General features: G+C 39.3%; 1 protein-coding gene across 2 annotated transcripts in view; it reads left to right on the top strand.

The window, feature by feature from the left end:
* The first annotated feature begins 3,483 nt into the window (after window positions 1–3,483).
* LOC136863338 (uncharacterized) overlaps window positions 3,484–23,239 on the top strand; it is a 67,971-nt gene continuing 48,215 nt past the window's right edge. The window contains exons 1-2 of one of the 2 annotated variants that reach the window (XR_011019043.1): window positions 3,486–3,561; window positions 21,373–21,506. The gene's annotated coding sequence lies outside the window, so the exon portion shown is untranslated. Of the gene's footprint in view, window positions 3,562–21,372; window positions 21,507–23,239 lie in introns of those variants that run through there. The other variant, XM_067139728.2, reaches the window with a different exon arrangement.

The raw sequence follows: 23,239 nt of genomic DNA, 5'->3' as shown, positions 1-23,239 counted from the left end.
TGAAATGTATTCCTAAACAAGCTTTAGGCTGTGCAGCCTTCTTAATAAAAGAGTCTACATCTTATTACAAAAAAAATGAAATACACAGTTACCTCTTGACATACATATATCCTCATCTACACCTAATCATTTCCCTCTTTCCCATCTTATAAAAATGAAATAAAATAATATAAAAACATCAGGGTTCAAACATGCATCTTCCCTGAAACATGACATTAAACTATAAAAAGAAAAGATAGCTCAGCCACAAAAAGGACTGACATTTACAGTTAAACTACAATAGGATAGAATTAGCTTAATTTCTTCTATCTAAGCATGCCTACATTTTTTAAGATGAACTTATCTAGTGTTGTCTCAGCTTCTTCATGGTTCGGGGCCGCTGTTTCTGCAAAAATTACGCCATTATAGCAACAAACTGCATGGCGTTACCAAATACACTGCAGGTCCTTTCTTCTTCCATCATCTTTGAAATATGTTGCTTTGCACACACCATTAAATTATACCGAAACGATAACGACAATTCGCACACGTTCTTCGCGTTACCGGACGCGTACCGATCACAATATTTGCACTATATAAATGTAAATTACATATATGAGTTTGGAAATATCGATAGTAACTATCGTCTTAGTTATAGTCAATCCCGTGCCACAACCGCACTCTGGCATACTGCATCATCATACGTGATCTTATCTATATAGCAAAAGTAATTGCTTTGTTCCTGTACAATACACTTTCGTAATTTCATTATATCACTTGCATTTAGGTAATATATACTCATCAAATAACGTTTCAGCTTTCACAAAAATATGTATAGTTGTTTGATTAAAAATCGTCACTGTAAAAGTTACTTTCACATAACACTGGCTTCCCATATCCAGAAACTGCTGCGTTCACCAGACTTCCGGTATTAGTAATATCATCGGGGATTTCACTGATGTGATGACGCCATGGCTCAGCCGCTTGCTCGGCAAAACGCTGAATCAATAGAAATATATTAATTACATAATTAGTTCAGAATTAAGTACTGTAACTGTCTACAGGTAGTTTTTAAGGTCTTGCTTGCTTCTATTTCATATCAAAAACGTGGAGTATGACTTTATAACAGATTGCCTAATAAAATCAAGAGTAGTACAGCACTGTAAAACTCGAAGTTGGTAGGATTGGCTTCATTTGTTCTGTATATTCCTAACATTCCGCAACTTCGTTTCCAGGGCTGTGATTGGTCTCTTTTGAATCGTCCGATCTCAAACACTCTCGTAAATTCCCCGATTGAATCGTACGGAATACCCGTGCTGCTCGCTGTCACTATGAAGATAAGAAGTTGTTTCTGAAGCCACGCGCTGCCAAGATCTTGCATTACGCAACTTCTATATTGCAGCATGACTCCTTCTTGTATTAAACCATATTACCTAGTTACTATTTGGGGCATATATGATATGACACAGTACGAGGGCTGGAACGGGGTCCACTCAGCCTCGGGAGGACAACTGAGTAAAGGTGGGTTCGATTACCACCTCAGCCATCCTGGAAATGGTTTTCCGTGGTTTCCCACTTCTCCTCCAGGCAAATGCCGGGATGGTACCTAACTTAAGGCCACGGCCGCTTCCTTCCCTCTTCCTTGTCTATCCCTTCCAACCTTCCCATCCCCCACCTAGGCCCCTGTTCAGCATAGCAGGTGAGGCCGCCTGGCGAGGTACTGGTCATCTTCCCCAGTTGTATCCCCCGACCCAATGTCTCACGCTCCAGGACACTGCCCTTGAGTCGGTAGAGGTGGCATCCCTCGCTGAGTCCGAGGGAGAAACCAACCCTGGAGGGTAAACAGATTAAGAAAGAAACTGTACCTTATAATTATGTAGTTACTGATTCTGACACAAGTAAATGAAAGAAATACCAGGACTCAGCTAGGGACCCCATGGTCACCAACCTACGGTCACAAGTTACAGTAAGTGTTCCTCGGGTCCCTTTCAATCGCATATTACGACAGGCAGGGATACAGTGGTCCGCCTCTGTGGTGTAGTGGTTAGCATGATTAGCTGCCACACCCAGAAGTCCAGGTTCAATTCCCGGTTCTGCCACGAAATTTGAAAAGTGGCACGAGGGCTGGAACGGTGTCCACTCAGCCTCGGGAGGTCAACTGAGTAGAGGTAGGTTCGAATCCCACCTCAGCCATCCTGGAAGTTGTTTTCCGTGGTTTCTCACTTCTCCTCCAGGCAAATGCAGGGATGGTGCCTAACTTAAGGCCACGGCCGCTTCCTTCCCTCTTCCTTTGCTGTCCCATCCAATCTTCCCATCCCTCCACAAGGCCCCTGCTCAGCATAGCAGGTGAAGCCGCCTGGGCGAGGTACTGGTCGTCCTCCCCAGTTGTATCCTCCGTCCCCAATCCAGGACACTGCCCTTGAGGCGGTAGAGGTGGGAACCCTCGCTGAGTCCGAGGGAAAAACCGACCCTGGAGGGTAAACAGATTATGAATAATAATAATATTAAGAAGAAGGGATACCGTGGGTGGTATTCTACCACCCGCTTCCCCACCCAAAGAAGGTAATCATTTAAAGAACAGATAAACAACTGATAGGGAATCTGCCACCTTGGCGAGTGCGACTGCCCTAAATGCAGATCAGTGGTGATTGATTGATTGATTGATTGATTGATTGATTGATTGATTCATTGATTGATAGATAAATAAATAAATCCTATAACTACAAATCCCGGAATACGCAGCTCTAAAGATCCTACTTTTTCACAAATCATTACAAACACTACAATGATGTATTTTGCTCAAGAAGATGATGATTAAACCCACTCAACTCAACGTGTGTGTCAAAGCAGTATTGGCCTCAGTGTGATAGGCCCCGTGTGAAGTATCTGTCTGGTGAGAATTGAGTTCGAGTTACTTCACTGGTAAGGCTACGACGGTTAGTAATTCAATCAATCAATCAATCAATCAATCAATCAATCAATCAATCAATCAATCAATCAATCAATCAATCAATCAATCAATCAATCAATCAATCAATCCATCCATCAATCAATCAATCAATCAATCTATCTATCTATCTATCTATCTATCTATCTATCTATCTATCTATCTATCTATCTATCAATCAATATTGATCTGCATTTAGGGCAATCGCCCTGGTGACAGATTCCCTATCTGTTCTTTTCTGAGCCTTTTCTTAAATGATTGCAAGAAATTGGAAATTTATTGAACACCCTTGGTAAGTTATTCCAGTCCCCAGCTCCCCTTCTTATAGCCTCTAGAAGAAAATGAACACCACAAAGAAAAATATTTAACTGAACGCTGCATTGGACGTTGACCAACGTTATGTCACGATTGCGCAACGCACCAGCACACAATCGTCGAGTAGCTATGATTTCCAGCCATGCTGTAACACAGGAGGGGAGATGGTGGGGAAATAACGACTTGACTGCATCACGGTACCTATAAGTACTTTCAACTCAACGTGTGTGTCAAAGCAGTGTGGCCTCAGTGTGATAGGCCCCGTGTGAAGTATCTGGTGAGAATTGAGTTCGAGTTACTTCACTGGTAAGGGTACGAAGGTTAGTAATTCAATCAATCGATCGATCAATCAATCAATCAATCAATCAATCAATCAATCAATCAATCAATCAATCAATCAATCAATCAATCAATCAATCAATCAATCAATCAATCAATCAATCAATCAATCAATCAATCAATCACTATTGATCTGCATTTAGGGCAATCGCCCTGGTGGCAGATTCCCTATCTGTTCTTTTCCGAGCCTTTTCTTAAATGATTGCAAGAAATTGGAAATTTATTGAACACCCTTGGTAAGTTATTCCAATCCCCAACACCCCTTCCTATAAACGAATATTTGCCCCATTTGTCCTCTTGACTTCCAACTTTATCTTCATATTGTTATCTTTCCTACCTTTATAAACGCCATTCAAACTTATTCGTCTACTAATGTCATTCCACGCCATCTCTCCGCTGACAGCTCTGAACATACCACTTAGTCGAGCAACTTTTCTTCTTTCTCTCAATTCTTCCCAACCCAAACTGCAACATTTTTGTAACGCTACTCTTTTGTCGGAAATCACCCAGAACAAATCGAGTTGCTTTTCTTTGGATTTTTTCCAGTTCTTGAATCAGATAATCCTGATGGGGGTCCCATAACTGGAACCATACTCTAGTTGGGGTCTTACCAGAGACGTATATGGACTCTCCTTTACATCCTTACTACAACCCCTAAACACCCTCATAACCATGTGCAGAGATCTGCACCCTTTATTTACAATCCCATTTATGTGATTACCCCAATGAAGATCTTTCATTATATTAAGACCTAGGTACTTACATTGATCCCCAAAAGGAACTTTCACCCCATCAACGCAGTAATTAAATCTGAGAGGACTTTTCCTATTTGCGAAACTTACAACCTGACTTTTAACCCGTTTATCATCATGCCATTGCCTGCTGTCCATCTCACAACATTATCGAGGTCATTTTGCAGTTGCTCACAATCTTGTAACTTATTTATACTCTGTACAGAATGACATCATGTGCAAACAGCCTTATCTCTGATCCCACTTCTTTACATATGTCATTGATATATATATAAGAAAACATAAAGGTCCAATGATTCTGACTTGAGGAATTTCCCTCTTAATTATTACAGGGACAGATAAAGCTTCGCCTACTCTAATTTTTTCTTAATCTGCTTACCCTCCTCCAGGGTTGGCATTTCCTACGGACTCAGCGAGGGATCCCACCTCTACCGCCTCAAGGGCAGTGTCCTGGAGCGTGATACATTGGGTCGGGGATACAACTGGGGAGGATGACCAGTACCTCGCCTAGGCGGCCTCACCTGCTATGCTGAACAGGGGCCTTGCGGAAGGATGGGAGGATTGGAAGGGATAGACAAGGAAGAGGGGAGGAAGCGGCCGTGGCCTTAAGTTAGGTACTATCCCGGCATTTGCCTGGAGGAGAAGTGGGAAACCATGGAAAACCACTTCCAGGATGGCTGAGGTGGGAATGGAATCCACCTCCACTCAGTTGACCTCCCGAGGCTGAGTGGACCCCGTTCCAGCTCTCGTACCACTTTTCAAATTTTGTGGCAGAGCCGGGAATTGAACCGGGCCTCCGGGGGTGGCAGCTAATCACACTAACCACTACACCACAGAGGCGGACTACTCTAATTCTCTGAGTTCTATTTTATAGAAACATAGCCACCCATTCAGTCACTCTTTTCTTCAAGTCCAATAATACTAATTTTTGCCAGTATTCTCCCATGATCTACCCTATAAAATGCCTTAGACAGGTAAATCGCGATAGAGTCCAATTGACCTCCTGAATACAGGATATCTGCTATACCTTGCTGGAATCCTACAATTTGAGCTTCAGTGGAATAACCTTTCCTAAACCCAAACTGCCTTCTATCAAACCAGTTATTAATTTCGCAAACATGTCTAATATAATCAGAAAGAATGCTTTGCCAAAGCTTACATGTAATGCATGTCAAACTGACTGGCCTGTAATTTTCAGCTTTATATCTATCACCCTTTCCTTTATACACAGGGTCTACTATAGCAACTCTCCATTCATTTGGTATAGCTCCTTCATGCAAACAATAATCAAATAAGTACTTCAGATATGGTACTATATCCCAACCCATTGTCTTTAATATATCTAAAACTGAAACCTGGCAGGTTATCAGTTAGCGGCTGTTATGGTATTATACATACAATTTAAACCCATAGGTATACATTATTTTTAGTTAGAGTTTACTAAACGTTGTACCCATTTTTGACTTTTGTTTTTTGTACAATTGCAGAAAATATACCTTCATAATCTCTTCAGCAGCAAAGCCACCTAACGAAAAAGAACACACGCACTTCAGCTAATAACAGTCAATCGGTGTAATGCTAGTCTATTGGTGAACAGTTTTAGGGGCTTAGGACATTGTAGGTCATCGCTCCCGTGCACTCGACTCTGTTGATTGAATAATAATAATAATAATAATAATAATAATAATAATAATAATAATAATAATAATCATAATAATAATAATAATAATAATAATAATAATGCGTTTACTTTCCGCAAACCACTTTTACGGTTTTCGGAGACACCGAAATTTTGTCCCACATGAAACATACATGCCGGTAAACACGAGGCTGACGTAGGCCTACAGCAGTTGACCACCTTCAAATACCATAAGACTGAGCAGGGCTTAACCCGTCAACCTGAGAGCTCAGAAGACCAGCACTCTACTACCTGAGCTGCTCAGCTCATCTGTGTCGATAGATGTCTGAAGCAGGTGTTCCTGTAGTGAATACAGTATCGTGTGTGTGTGTGTGTGTGTGTGTGCTTTGGCGTACGCAAAACTTTGTCAAGGGGGAAGGGTCATTTTGAAGACTGGTAATCAAATGCAATTTACTGGTATTTTAATTATATTCTTTTGTTACCACCAACACCAGCAGCAGCAGCAGCAGCAGCAGCACTCTTCTTCTTCCTCTTCTTCTACAGCTTTTCCCACATCTGTGGGGTTGCGGGTGCGAACTGTGTCGCACATGTGGATTTGGCCCTGTTTTACGGCCGGATGCCCTTCTTGACGACAACCTTATATGGAGGAATGTAATCACTATTGCGTGTTTCTGGGGTGATTGGTGGTGGGGAGAGTTGTCGGAATTTGAAGAGGAAAGTGTTGAGACAAACACAAACGCCCAGTCCTCGGCTCAAAAGAATTAATCAGACGCGAATACAATCCCCGACTCGGCCGAGAATTGAACTCGGTATCCTCTGAACCGAAAGCCTCAACGCTGACCATTCATCCAAGGAGTCGGACCTGAAACACGTCAAGGAATATATTAAAATAATTAATAAAAGAATGAGACTCACTCAGGACAACTTAAAATGTTGAATACAGGCTCTACAAAGGTTTCTATAGTCTTTAGACTTTAGTCTAATATTGTGTTGAATTCAGGTGTTTACGACACATTCTGGTACTTAATGAAGTCTACATACATTCACATAATAATAATAATAATAATAATAATAATAATAATAATAATAATAATAATAATAATAATAATAATAATAATAATAATAATAATAATAATAATAATAATAATACACTTTTGACCATTAAATAGTTCGAGCTTAAAATAGACATGTTTAATAATGTAACTTTCTTATTTCTTTCTTTCTTAATCTGTTTACCCTCGAGGGCTAGTTTTCCCTCGGACTCAGCGAGGAATCCCACCTCTACCGCCTCAAGGGCAGTCTAAGAATGTAACTATTATATGAAAACAGCACATTCGTGAAAAAGACATTAAAAATAATTTTGTTAATGGAACATCTCGTACAGGCTAAGATATGTTCAAATGATCATACCGGTATTAATGTCATCTCCTCTTTCACACAACACAGTATAACACAACCTTGAAACTCATCATATCGTAGGCTATATTTTCTTTAATACAGATTATCCATTATCTTTATTGATAAGAGTAATATGAGCAATATGTGCAAAGAAATGGAATCGGAGATAAGGCTTTTTGTGTATGATGTTATTCTATACTAGCGAATGTACCCGTGCTTCGCTACGGTATTCTACATTGTATTCGAATATCGAAGTAAATAGTGTACATGCAGTAAATAAGATTGTTTTAAAATTGCATGTCTCTTAGCGTTATCCGAGAAAGAGCATGGGGAGGTCCCCGTACGTTGTTTCCAATGTAAAGTGTTTGTTACGGATTTGTGATATAACGGCAGGCTCACTTGCCTACTGGCATTCACAATCGAGTTGGGAAGTTTACATTATAATTGCAGGCCCCGTTGCCTACTACGCGCACAGAATCGATTTGGGGAATTTTCGTTAAAATGGCAGCCCCCTTTCCTACTTCCAGACAGATTACAGTTGAGGAGTTTCTATTATAATGGTAGGCAATTACCCTACTATCACTCGAAATTGAGTTGTGCAGTTATCATTATAATGCCAGGCCCTTTTTACTACTGCCAGCCAGCTTACTGCCAGTCACACCAAGTTGGTGAGTTTCCATCAAAATAGCAGGCCACTATGCCTAATGCCAGTCACATTTTAGATGAGGACATTTCTTTATAATGACGGGCACCCTTGCCTACTGCCAAACACAATCGGGTAGGGGAGTTTTAAACAAAACTGCATGCTCACTTGCCTTCTGCAAGTCAAATCAAGAAGGGAACTATTCATTACAATTGTAGGCCTTCCTTACTAATGACAGTTACACAGGAGTTGGAGAAGGAACCCTTTCCTACTGCCAGTCGAAGTCGGTGTGGGGAGTACTGATTACAATATCAGACCCACCCTTTCTCGATCGCTAAAAAATCGACATCAGTGAATATATATAGATCGACATACGAAAGTATATGCGTGTTTACAATATTGAAGACCTTCATTTACAGATTAACTGCTACTAAACGTACGACATATCGACAAAGGATTATACCATAAGACACGCCGGATTTAGTGGCCTAAATGGCTGGTCCTATGATATGACATCTATTCTTGGGTCAGATTGAGGTAGAAACGTGGAACAGGGTAAAGGTTTTGTAAGATTATCTCACATTACATTACTTTTCGGATAATTATGTGACAGCTACATACATAGCATTTGGCTCACATATGCCTACTGGGTGGGCCAATTTTCGTGAAGAATATGATGATTCTGTATTTCATATAAGTAATTGAAAGTATGAATTATGCATGTGAAAATTCCAAATTGACTTAACATCGATTAATAGAGAAAAATCATACGTAAAAGGGATACAGATACGGCAAAAAGTCATAAGACCAAGGTTGTAGATCATACCAAATTGAACGGAGATTGTGCAATCCGTTATGTGATAGGAATTTCCGAAGGTCTGCACCATCATTAAAATTGCCTGCATATTTCGATATTCTTCGGGGATAAAAAGTAAAAAATTTAATGATCTAGGATGTTTTCCGTTCGTTACAGGCTAAAACGTATAATTTTGTCAAAATTCAATTATCTTCTTTTTCTTCTGGGAGATTATGCCGCAATCTGGATTTTGGGCGAGGCGGAAAAATTAGGACTTTCAGGAAACTAAACTAAAAATTATGGAGATGGTCATTATTACCCCTTAAACGGAAAGCTGTACGAAAATTTCGCCAAAATAGTCGGTGTAGAGGCACACAGTCGTTACGATTTGATTTATATAGATAAGGAATCTGCTCCATGTAAAACACCTTTTGGGCTCTGTCCGCTGGACTTAGCCTGCAAAAGTGACCATTCATGATATCTCCCTTATTAATCCTCCTGACGAAAAAATGCACATGAAAAAAAGGTTTAGAGGTGGAATTCCATCACGTTTGGTCGATTTCCAGTCAGGTTGGTCTTGTTCTGTATATATTGTGGAATAGTAAAATCACCATTTGTGTTCCCTATAAACCGCCAGTCCATTCCGGAACATGAAATGTTATTTACGTTTAAAACCTACCTTTGGACAGGTGGATGCAAAATATCAATTTTGGTTCGAATGTCTTCAGTAGTTTTCAAGTTGTAAGGAATACGCTTTACACGAGTTAAGTTTTTGTAGTCGTTTTTGGATTTACTACAATGGTCACAAGTTCGACCGTCGGTTCGCAGTACTGACTGGTAGAAGAAGAAGTCACAAATTTTATCAATATTTTATTCTCAAGTCGAATATGACCTGGTGGTCTACACACTAAGACTTAATCTAAAGTTGTGAGCTCCGATACATTGTGGAGTCTGCTTTTATACTATGATATCCCTTACTTATCATTAAGGGGAAAACAACAAGTATGATACAATATCACATGAGCGGATGTTGGTCAGCAGTGCCGCTGGTGATAGGAGACAAACAGTCAATAAGAGGAAGTTGCCTCAAGCGATTAGTTGGCGGCAGCTTCCTTTGGAAACATGATAACAATGAGTAACTATTTACAATCTTAGAATTGGGACAAACACATTATCACATTGGTTGGCGACAGCCTTCTTAGGGACTTGGGACATGTTAGGACAGGATAACATTAATCAGCTATTTACAGTCTTAAAGGTCGGAACAAACACATTCCTTGTGCCTTGTGACACACTAATACTAATTATTTACTTCCGCTTAAAATTGATATCTGGTTTCCTCGAGCGGTTTTGAGTGAATATGACTTCCCGTCTCGGAAACTGTAGGCAGGGAATATAACTCCTCCCCCCTTAGATTATCGTTACTGACCTCAGTAACCCTTAACTTTCTTGTTTTACATTTTTCATACAATTTTTCACATATTTGATACAATCTTTTTCTACATACTAATATTACAATACATAGTACAATACAAATAATTATTCCATTAATTGGAGTAAATTCTTTTACAACATCATACTTCGGAGTAATTGGTTTTGTATCTAGTTTCAGTTCATTTGCATCGAGATGCGAATATATGAAGTTTACTTCATGTTTTATATAGAGTTCTTTTTGCACATACAAAAGAGGAAATTGCTTAAAGTAATTCGTTGGTTTAGGTTCCAACGTGATTCCCATAGTGGAAATTGAACATGAGTCATTTGAATACACAATATTTGGTCCTGTAACTCGTACAGTCTTTTGGTTATTAGCACACGTTTGTAACAGTGTCTCTTGCTTAGCACTAAAGAAAAGGAGACGCTCATTATTTAGCGCTTGAAATATTTGCACATTGTTTTTAACACTAGCAAATTCACATCCAGTAGTTTTAGTTAAATTACAAGGTGTTACCCTTATTGTATAATGGATACACACATAAGTTTGTGTTCCTTTAATACATGGTATAGTAGACCATTTTGATGTGGGTCCCTGTAAATAATATTTTTCAGAAGGAATAAATACAATATTATCAACAGTAGGTACAGGGTAAATCTGATACAATTTATAATTATTTTCATCTGTAATAGGTACAGAAAGGATTACAATTAACTCTGTATCCAACATTATTGTTTGGGTTTTGGTGAATTTTAAATTTTCATACAGGTGGTAAGGATCAGCATGTATTAGGGATTTTGTAGGATAAATAGAATACAAATGTTTTACAAATTTCGTACATCTTCTTGAGAAAACAGTTCTATATTGGTTATGTCGTTGAAGGAAAGGCTGATGGTGTCTTCCAATGTCTTGATGATTCTTCTTAATTTGTTCACACACATTAACACGTATTGATGATGTTCCAATGTGCTTATTTTGAAATCTGCCTTCTCTAGCTTATCTTTAATTATACCCAGATTGATGTTGACATGGTTCATTTCTTTATAAAATTTATTAGCAATAGAGTTACTAAATGATACAAGGCTATTAATGTGTTGAATTTCTTTAATATTGCGTTGCCTTAATGATTTAATTTGTTTTTGTAAATTATCTAAATCATCTTGATCTAAATTACCTGAGATAAATTTAATTACTTTACCTAGGCCGTTAATAAGTCCACGTTTATTTCTGTGTTTTATAGGTAGAAGTTTATTTAGCTCATCCTGCGTATCTTCTAGTGTATCAGTTAATTCTTGTGATAGATATGGGAAAGTGTTATTAGAATACGTTATAAGAGATGAAACTGCATTTTGAGTATTAATATACGATTGGAATAAATTAGTTAGGTTGAAATGAAACATGAATTTGTGATAGTTGTTGATTATTACCGCAGGTCCAAGTGAATCTGCGTAGAATCCCTGGGTTTTTATTTTTCTGACGTTAATTGAGCCATATCCTGAGAGGAATCTGGAAGAGAAGAGATTTTTCTCTTAGGTTTTATGTCTCTAAAATTTCTGACATGCACTTTGCCATTTTTCATTGTACAGTGTACTTTATTACCTTCTATTTTAGTTATGATACCTTCATTGTACAAATTCTTCGACTTTTTATTTCTAGTCAATGGATTTGCTACGTAAACAGTTTCTCCGATTTTGTAGGAGTGTTCAAAGGTAGGATTATTTGGTTTAGGATTCTTTTCATTTAGGATTCGAAATTGGTCACTTTGTCTTTGAACGTATTCATTGATTTTTGGCGTGGGAGAAAATACGTGATCTAATACATCGTAGTAGGGTCCATAGAGTATATTAAAAGGTGGTTTCTTGGTTGTCGAGTGTACTGAAGAGTTGTAGTTTATGATGATGTTCACTAATAGTTCGGATATAGGAGAGAACTTGTCATTGTCTCTTGAAATGCGTAGTTTTTCGAGCAGTGTAGAATTGAACCTCTCTACAGGAGAGTTAGATGAGGAGTTCAATGGAGTGGTTGCATGATACTCGATGTTTGAGGCTTTACAATATTCTTTTATAATATTGTTTTCAAATTCTCCGCCTTGATCGTGTGTGATCTTTTTAGGCAGGCCATGGTGTGAGAAATAAAGTTGTAACTTATTTAATACAGCTAGAGCTGTGCCATCTGACAATATATAGGCTTGTCCGTATTTGGAGAATACGTCTAGTATTGTCAAAATCCGTATTTGCTCAAAATGAAATGTATCTATGTGGACTTGAGCGAAAGGGTGGTCTGCTGTTATCGGACCTTGGTTCTCAACCCGGTTGGGATGTCTTTCATACTTATTTCGCTGACATAGATTACACTGATTGATCAAGTTTCGAACTTGTTCTCTTAAGTGAGGCCAATAGGTAGTACTTGGTTTGCAAGTGTTCTATGGTCTCTGAGGTTCCATTATGATTAATTGAATGATATTGCAAAATTAAATGCTTTTGTTTTTCGGAGTTTTCTACATCTTCCAACAATTTTGATGCTCTGATAATTATGAGTTCAGAGGTGAACAGTTTCTGGCAAGTTCTAATGAAGGGAATCTCTAAAGTTTTATCATCAAAGAAAACAGCATACTTGTTTGAAGTTATTATTACCTTTAGTAGGAGATCTTTCAAATCTTGGTAAAGGTTTGTTTTTGAGACTATCATGTAATGTCGTGTGTTCTTTCTGAATAGTGTCTGTTTAATTAATTTGGGAGAGTTTCCATATTTTACAATGATTTGATTGCGGTTTTGATTTAAGTTCCTTTCGGAAGCTTTTAGCGTGAAAATGGGATCTTCCTGGTTAGAGTGTATAGTTTGGTTATCAATGTCATCTTGATATCCGTCATTTTCAGCTATAGCTAATTTAGAGTCTGTTTCATCGTTTGCGTTTATCTCAATGCGAGACAAGGCATCCGCGACATAGTTTGTTTTTCCTTTTACATAATTGATATCGAAATCAAATTCTTCTAGTTTAATTTTCCAGCGATACAGTCTCGAACTCGGGTCTTTCAAAGTGAAGAGCCACCTTCCATATAAGTAGGGCTTGAAATGTTTGCAACTATCTACTATGGCGAGTAATTCTCTTTCGATAGTTGAATATTTTCGTTCGGTTGGGTTTAGTGTCCGTGAATAGTAAGCAATAAGATGTCCCTTTTGTGAGAGAACGCTTCCAATTGCGAAGTCTGAACTATCAGTTGTCAGAGTGAAAGATTCATTAAAATCTGGATAGCTTAGGACAGGGGCGTTTATTAGAAGGGTCTTGAGTGTTCTAAAACGCATTCTGATATTCAGAATCTTCTGTATCAATTTTAGCTCCTTTCTTTAAATACCGTGTTATAGGTTGTGCAATTTTCGCAAAGTTCTGAATAAATCTCCTATAAAAACCAGCCAATCCGAGAAATTGCTTAATCTCTTTGGTGGTCTTGGGGACGGGATATTCTTTGACTGCTTTAATTTTGTCTGGATTCGGTTTGATTCCAGTTTGTGTCACAACGTGACCCAAAAAGGCTACTTCCTTATGAAGGAATTCAGTCTTGTCCAGTTGTACCTTCAGGTTGACTTCTCTAAGTTTTTGAAATACTTGGGACAAGTGTTGCATATGCTCTTCTAGAGATTTGCTGAAAAGAATTATATCGTCCATATAAACGAAACAAAACTTGTATAAAAATGGTCGTAAAACGTTATCCATAACGCGTTGAAATGTGGCTGGGGCATTTTTAAGCCCGAAAGGCATTCTTTTGAACATTAGGTGCCTATTGTCGACCGAAAAGGCGGTCTTCTCTACTGATCTGGGGTCCATTTCTATTTGATGGAAACCCTGTGCCAGGTCTAAGGTGCTGAAATATTGGCAGCGCCCTAGATTGTCGAGAATCTCTTCGATTCTGGGAAGTGGGTATTTATCTTCGATAGTCTTTTTATTGAGCTGACGGAAGTCCGTGACCAGACGCCATTTTCTTTGCCCTGAAGCGTCTAGCTTTTTGGGAACAATCCAGACTGGGTTACAATAAGGCGACTCGCTAGGAACTACTATGCCTTGTTCTAAAAGCTTTTCTACTTCCTTGTTAATTATTTCTTTCAAATGAGGTGGATATCTATAGTTTCTTTGGTATACTGGTTCTTCGTCAGTAGTCCGTATGTAATGTTTTACTACATTGGTAAACGATAAATCGCAACCAGGGTAATAAAATATATCAGAGTATTCAGAACAGACTGTGGATAGCGTCTCTTTCTAGCTCATTTAAGTGTTGTGTTCTGAGATATTCCTTTATGTCTCTATCTGTTATGGAATTGATTTCTAGTGGCTGAATGTCCACGTTTTCAATTGGTTCGACCAATGGGTTCTTTGAAATTTGGTTTTTGATGAGTCTTACTTGGGTAAAGTACTTGGTAATCCTTCGCATTCAGGATTGCATCAGGAAAGTGAAGTCCATTATGCTCAAACTGGGGAAGATATACATCTCCCTGTTTAATGTTAATTGGAATTGAGATGAAGTGTGGTTCTTCTGCAGGCTGTATGAGTTTCTGCTCGGTAAGTGAGTGAAAATGAAGTGGTATTTCTTGTCCTGATAGAGTAAGTTTATTAGTACTGTAGTCTATCTTTGCGCCTAGTCTGGCGAAATCTGCGGTACCAATTAAAGCATCGAAATATTTATGCCATTTCATTACTCTAAATTTTACTGGAGAGTCAATATTGTATTCAGAAAAAATTGGAAATCTTACGTTATCATTGCCTATTGTTTGGGCATGAACTGACTGAATACAAAACGGTTCCTTAAATAAATGATCCGCAAAGCATGTGTATGCTACGCTTGGATTCATTATAGAATTACAAGCTCCACTATCAACTAGGATTTTAAGTCCGTGCAAACTAATAAATGGTAGTTGAGGTGCATTATAGATATTGTTTAGGTCTTCGACCGTGACGGCTGGGTAAAAATTGTGGTCTTCAGCTTCTGACTCTAATTGCTCTACTGACTCTAAATATGAGTCGTAGCTGTATTGGAAATCTTGTTCCAATCCTTCGGCATGTGGAATTTCAGACTGACAGTTTTCAAGTTCTGTCTGCTGAGGATTTTCTGCGTGAGAATTTAAATTACCTCTGATTGTTGAGACACCTGACATGGGTCTTGGAAGATTTCGATCTGACGGAGCGAAACGTCTTCCAATATTATTCGGAGTAGGGTAAGGACGATTTGTGGGCTGTGGTGGCCTCATGGGTATTGTGTTTCTTTGTTGCGTGATTTGTGGTGGTGTATTGGACGAGACAAAGTTGGTCCGATTGTTGGGTTGACTTTGTACGTTTTGTGTTACTGGATTATGCGTATTGTGCATAATTTGAGGAACTGACCTCGGTAAGAATCTCTGAGGTGTGAATGGATTGTGATTCGTGTTAGGCAAGTGTTTAGGAACAGGTTTATGGAGAAATTGTTTATGTCCTCCTCTTAACTGATCCATATAGCTCTCATGTGCTCTATCATTATCATAAGATCTGCAAATTCTAAGTGCATGACTTAAATCTGGGACATGAGCGTAACGTAAGAATGCTCGGTACGGTTCTAATATTCCGGCTTTAAATGTGCTCAGACCTAATTCTTCTATTTCTCTCAACTTCAAGTCTAGAACCTGATCTCTATAGTTGAGTTTACACAGGCTCTTATATCTAAGAATTAGTGCTTCTAATCGTTCGTGGTAATTGATGTAAGGTTCGTTATGCTTTTGGAAACAGTTAGAAATTTCTTGGAGCAGAAGTCGCTCGTTTCTAACATCTCCGTATTTTGAGACAAGCTTTTCTTTGAATCTGTCATAGTTAGTGTTAGCATCTAAGTCTAATATACTTCTCGCTTCTCCTTTGAGTTTTGATTTCACTACATTAAATAGGAAATCGTTAATTAAGTCCGCATGAGGGACTGTTGCTACTCTTCTGAAATTATTCAGAAATGAGTCGCACCTAGCAATAAAATAATCTAGGCTACAAGAAGAGGTGCCATCAAATTCTGGCAATAATTGTATGTGGGCATATTCAAATTTTGAGAGTAATTCTCCTTCCATTTCTTAAGTTAAAAAATTTGTTTTGCCGTAAATACAATTATTTAATTAATTAACTAATGTAATTGATTGTGAAGAGTAACGTATCTGTTTGATCTTACTAATTCACATTCAATTAGAAATAAATATATAAATTAAGTAGTTAGTAATTCATTGATTTAATTCAATTGATATTTGAAAAAGCAACGCATCTATTCGATCTCACTAATTCTCATTACAATTGAAAGGAAATATGCTTATTTATTCTTTTTAGTAAAGTTTAATTCAATTTGATATTGAAAAAGCAGCGCATCTATTCGATCCCACTAATTCTCCATCTAATTGAAGGGAAATATGCTTATTTAGTTGTTAGTAATGTTTTAATTCAATTTGATTTTGAAAAAGCAGCGCATTTATTCAATCCCACTAATTCGCCATCTAATTGAAAGGAAAATATGCTTATTTAATTATTCGTAATGTTTTAATTCAATTTGATATTGAAAAAGCAGCGCATTTATTCAATCCCACTAATTCGCCATCTAATTGAAAGGAAAATATGCTTATTTAGTGTTTGAATAATTTGTATTATTCTTTTTACTTAAACTAATTGAACTTAATTGAACTTTAAAAAAATGAACCAGGCTATTCTGAACTTGGGCTCACAGAATAATATTTCTAAAGTGAAGGCGGCAGTTTACCGTTGGCACGTAAAGTGAAGGCGGCTGTTTTACCGTTAGCACGTTTTTAGAAATAGCACATTGAAAAAAATTTGTTGATATTCACTTACAGGCTTGAAAAGATGAACAGCAATTTCAGCATCCTCGGTCTGCAGTGGATAGTTGGCGGCTTCCCCTCTGGTCGTCAGTTGCGGCAGTTTTGACGGATAGGCAGCTGGCAAATCGGCAGGCGGGCAGCAGCAAAGTCCAACTAGTGTGGTCAAAGCCGAAAGCCTCTCGTAGAAGTTGTCGCTCACCTCCAATCTGCTCTGTAGTCGATCTGGCTAGGATAGACGGCTTGCCTATCCCGGAGCGGGCCCCCAGTTAAGTTTCTGTAGTCGTTTTTGGATTTACTACAATGGTCACAAGTTCGACCGTCGGTTCGCAGTACTGACTGGTAGAGTAAGAAGTCACAAATTTTATCAATGTTTTATTCTCAAGTCGAATATGACCTGGTGGTCTACACACTAAGACTTAATCTAAAGTTGTGAGCTCCGATACATTGTGGAGTCTGCTTTTATACTATGATATCCCTTACTTATCATTAAGGGGAAAACAACAAGTATGATACAATATCACATGAGCGGATGTTGGTCAGCAGTGCCGCTGGTGATAGGAGACAAACAGTCAATAAAAGGAAGTTGCCTCAAGCGATTAGTTGGCGGCAGCTTCCTTTGGAAACATGATAACAATGAGTAACTATTTACAATCTTAGAATTGGGACAAACACATTATCACATTGGTTGGCGACAGCCTTCTTAGGGACTTGGGACATGTTAGGACAGGATAACATTAATCAGCTATTTACAGTCTTAAAGGTCGGAACAAACACATTCCTTGTGCCTTGTGACACACTAATACTAGTTATTTACTTCCGCTTAAAATTGATATCTGGTTTCCTCGAGCGGTTTTGAGTGAATATGACTTCCCGTCTCGGAAACTGTAGGCAGGGAATATAACTCACGCACCCGCTCGTGAGTCAAGTCCGATGGGACTTGTACAGAAAAACGGTCCGTTAATGATATCTCCCTTATTAATCCTCGTATTGAAATGATGCACATGAGAAAAAAGGTTTAGAAATTAATTTCTACCAAGGTAGGTAGATTTCCATTAAGTTTGGTTGTGTATATTTTGTGGAAGTGCAAAATCACTGTTTCGTTTTCGTATAAACCCCCAGTCAGTTCAGGGATTTAGAAACAATATTTGCCCTAAAACCTATCAAGGACAGGTGTATTCTAAATACGAGTCTTGGTGGAAATACATCCAGTAGTTTGTAGCACTCGCGTACATACGGTGTAATTAAGGAAGAAGATAATACAGTTAAGAAAGTTGAAAGTAATAGAAAATGGATTATAACTGAGGACAGCCGGATAACGACAAATATGTAAATGCCTAGTGAATGTATTGGAAAATCAAATGCCCCTCAATAAATTATGCTACTGTGAGTTATGGATATAATAAAGCGGTAACAGAGGAGAAATTTAGGTCCAGTGATTCTTAGGTAAACAAATAATAAGAAGATGACTAATGGTGTTATTACTTAATCTATTCGAGGGCGGTTATAACATCCAACGATATTCCGCCAATATCCCGCAGATAGGCCGATTGACGCCTCCCTTGTCTTCTACCCAAGGAACAACCACGAATTTAAAAGCATGATGAGGAAAATGGCAATACGTTACATCCCTGCTGGCATGCAGTCAGAGACGTTGCCATGGTAACCTGTAGGTTCGTTGTCGGTCTGTCGGTCACTCAATGCAGAGCATGATACCAGCGGAAAATTGTAAATTTCTCCGTCATGTGAAGAGTAAGGTAAATTATGAACATAACGAAAGTTTTTTTTATAATGAACAGATGTTTCACGTACGGTAAACGAAGTTTACAGAAAAACAAAAGTATAAGAGAAAATGGAGGAAAACCATTCTGGTTTTCCTATAAACCCCCCGTCTATTCAAAGATTTTAAAATCATATGTATATCGGAACCTTCCCCGGGATGAGTATACTCTAAATATGAAGTTTGGTTGCGATCTATCCAGCTGTTTCGACGTGATGGTGGAAAAACCATTCAGGTTTTCCTATAAACCCCCCGTCTGCTCAAAGATTTTTAAATGATATGCATATCGAAACCTTCCCCGGGATGAGTATACTCTAAATATGAAGTTTGGTTGAGATCTATCCAGCCGTTTCGACGTGATGGTGGAACAGACAAACAGACAGACAAACAGACAAACAAACAGACACGAAACGTAAAAACCACCGATTCGGTCTTGATTTGACCTAAAACGGATAAATATCTGAAAAATTGGCAAAACAAAAGAAATTACAGACAGCGGACACCCTACAATTTTATTTATATAGATAGAGTAATCTATATATTAAAAAAGTTTGCTAAAAATAGCTTTGGCAAATCTGTCCGTCCATTCTTCTGGACCGTTTTCCTTCATTTCTGGTTTATTCTCTCCGTATTTACTTGCCGGCGAATCATGAGGCAATGATAGGTCTCTAAGTTCAGCGAACTTTGAGTAATCAACATCTTTAAATGATCGCTCCAATAATTGCATACGTAGGCTTACCATAACCCGCAATACATTCTGTACTCAGCAGGTTGCTAAGCGACTAACACTTTCATTAATATTCTGATATATGTGATTTTCATCCTTAGTAATGTCATTTCATGCAGCCATGTTTGATTATACCTGTCAAGTCAGAGAGTATACGTTTCCTCTGATGATGGAAGAATACTATCCTCTGCTAGATACTTTTTGATCCTCTGACCTTACCCAGCTTCTGAATATACTCAACAGATGGCAGACCGTTCCTGATAACTTGCATGCTGCCAAGAACGTACAGACGTACGTACAGACGAGAAGGAATCAAGTCGACTAGCCTTCTGTAGCGCAGGGACAAACTCTTGAAAAAGTTTACTTACCCGAACCAGTATTCAGCCACGACCAATTGTATGTTGCACTATACCGGGCGAGATCGTTTGAAAATGTTAAGATCCAGATACGCCCGAATGGAAAGAAGTGTTATAAACTAAATTACGAATGGATCAGTTATTATGTCATCATCATCATCATCATCATCATCATCATCTGTTTACCCTCCAGGGTCGGCTTTTCCCTCGGACACAGCGAGGGATCCCACCTCTACCGCCTCAAGGGCAGTGTCCTGGAGCTTCAGACACTTGGTCGGGGATACAACTGGGGAGAATGACCAGTACCTCGCCCAGGCGGCCTCACCTACTGTGCTGAACAGGGGCCTTGTGGAGGGATGGGAAGATTGGAAGGGATAGGCAAGGAAGAGGGAAGGAAGCGCCCGTGGCCTTATGTTAGGTACCATCCCGGCATTCGCCTGGAGGGGAAGTGGGAAACCACGGAAAACCACTCCCAGGATGGCTGAGGTGGGAATCGAACCCACCTCTACTCAGTTGACCTCCCGAGGCTGAGTGGACCCCGTTCCAGCCCTCATACCACTTTTCAAATTTCGTGGCAGAGCCGGGAATCGAACCCGGGCCTCCGGGAGTGGCAGCTAATCACGCTAACCACTACACCACAGAGGCGGACATCAGTTATTATGTACCGGTATTAAATGTTCATAAAACTATTGAAAAGGGCAAGCAAAGCAATATGACTGCGACAGGCATATCAAGACGAGTTATCTGACAAGTTCATAAGGAATGCCGCGGAGCAGCACGGATCCACTTGTAATAAGTAAATAAGTTACAAGATTGTGAGATTGTGAGACCTTGACAATGCTGTGAGATGGACAGCAGGCAATGGTATGTTGATAAACGGGGTTAAAAATCAGGTTGTGAGTTTCATTAATAGGAAATGTCCTCTCAGTTTTAATTATTGTGTTGATAGGGTGAAAGTTCTTTATGGGGATCACTCAGGGGCGTAAACGTTAGGGCCTGCAATATAGGCGGGCCCGGGTCTTTTTAAGAGTCCCCGCAGACTCCTCGCAAAAAATAAAAATAATATGCGCTAACCTAATGTCATTCTGCACAGAAATGATCTGGGCGGTTTCGTAGAATCAGTCGAAATATGGTAGATTTATTTTACAATTTGTACGTAGGGGAATTCCCATTTGGTTGTACCTAGCAACTCTTTATTGTGTTGAGTGTAACACAGTTCACCTGTAAAAAACACTTGCCCTTGCCGTCTATCGCAAGACGTTCCTCAGAAAGGTCATGCACCGAATTATATAAAAATAATTACAGCAAAAAATACATACTGAAATATCATATATTAGTTTGGAAATAACACTTTCGTGATGCGTATTGTACCTGAGATAGTTTTATGCACAAATTTTGCAGAACATTTTACTTTCGTAGCAAAAAATGAAATGACGTATGACTTTTAGTGCCGGGAGTGTCCGAGGACAAGATCGGCTCGCCAGATGCAGGTCTTTCGAATTGACTCCCGTAGACGACCTGCGCGTCGGGATGAGGATGAAATGATGATGCAAACAGCACATACACACAGCCCCTGTGCCAGCTAAATTAACAATTATGGTTAAAATTTCCGACCCTGCCGGGAATCGAACCCGGGACCCCTGTGACCTAAGGCCAGCACGCTAACCATTTAGCCATGGAGCCGGACACTTTAGTCGCAGATTTATTCGAAAACAGTGTACAGTGCCAATAAAAAGTTGTGGTAACAATCACTCAGCTCAGTTTCGAACTAGCTCTCTTTGCGCGAAGTTAATAATAGGTTGATTAGTTGTGTGGTTTGAATTTTCAAACATTTTTGAGCAGTTTTTGATTTAATTTTGTTCGTTATTTTTCTGTGTTCTGTCCGCCTCTGTGGTGTAGTGGTTAGCGTGATTAGCTGCCACCCCCGGAGGTCCGGGTTCGATTCCCGGCTCTGCCACGAAATTTGAAAAGTGGTACGAGGGCTGGAACGGGGTCCACTTAGCCTCGGGAGGTCAACTGAGTAGAGGTGGGTTCGATTCCCACCTCAGCCATCCTGGAAGTGGTTTTCCGTGGTTTCCCACTTCTCCTCCAGGCGAATGCCGGGATGGTACCTAACTTAAGGCCACGGCCGCTTCCTTCCCTCTTCCTTGCCTATCCTTTCCAATCTTCCCATCCCTCCACAAGGACCCTGTTCAGCATAGCAGGTGAGGCCGCCTGGGCGAGGTACTGGTCATACTCCCCAGTTGTATCCCCCGACCAAGAGTCTGAAGCTCCAGGACACTGCCCTTGAGGCGGTAGAGGTGGGATCCCTCGCTAAGTCCGAGGGAAAAACCGAACCTGGAGGGTAAACAGATGATGATGATGATGATGATGATGATTTTTCTGTGTTCTAATAGAATACATTATTTTATAACCGGGACTTCGGTATCGGCTACAGAGTATAGTTCTGCACTTGATGATAAATGAAACCAATTAAAGTTAAGTATGAACATCTAAGTGGTGCATGGTTGGCAGTTGAGCAGTTTAGCCATCAAACCACGGAGGCAGTCGTTGCCTTTTAAACATTATTTTTAATAATCTTATAACAACGAAGAATCCTTTTATATATATAACACTCATTGCTCCTACCTGATGTAATTTAAATTATATTAAGTAATTCAGAGGTTTTACATTATATTTGAGGGGGCCCGAATTTTTATTTTGGCGCGTGGGCCCGTGTCTCATTCGTTACGTCCCTAGCATCTCTCTGAGTACTTACAGTATGTGTTAATATAAGGAAAGATCTTAACTGGGTTAATCACATAAATAAAGTGTACAGATCTCTGCACATGGTTATGGCGGCATTTAGTGGTTCTAGTAAGGATGTAAAGGAGAAGGTATATAATATTATAAAATTCAAAGTATTCCCAAACAGAATACGTTACACCGTATATTTCGATATTCTGTTTTCATATTCTTAAATTGTATTAAGAGGATCGTAAAACACGGTGCTACTTTTTAGTGTGGGATTAATATAAACAGAGATATAATAACATGGAATGTAGAAGGCCTGAGGGGAGTCTTGAGCCTGCTCTCGAGAAATATCATGGCTGATTATGTATGACATTGGAGTACTCACAGAGACAATGGTAAAAGAGGACACAGAACTGAACATCCCAGAATTCTACAATTTTCATGCCTATGCGATACAGTGTATGAGAAGAAAAAGACCAGCGAGCGGTGTGCTATGCATCATTAAACCACAACTGGCCCCCTTCAAACTACTATTAAGAGAAGAAAACATGCTGGTTGTCAGGACAAGATTTGGAGTTATAG

The sequence above is a fragment of the Anabrus simplex genome, chromosome 1 (assembly GCF_040414725.1).
Source record: "Anabrus simplex isolate iqAnaSimp1 chromosome 1, ASM4041472v1, whole genome shotgun sequence".
NCBI classification, from domain to species: Eukaryota; Metazoa; Arthropoda; class Insecta; order Orthoptera; family Tettigoniidae; genus Anabrus; species Anabrus simplex.
The sequence above is the reverse complement of the archived record's forward strand: the minus strand, read 5'-3'. Positions and strand labels throughout refer to the sequence as shown.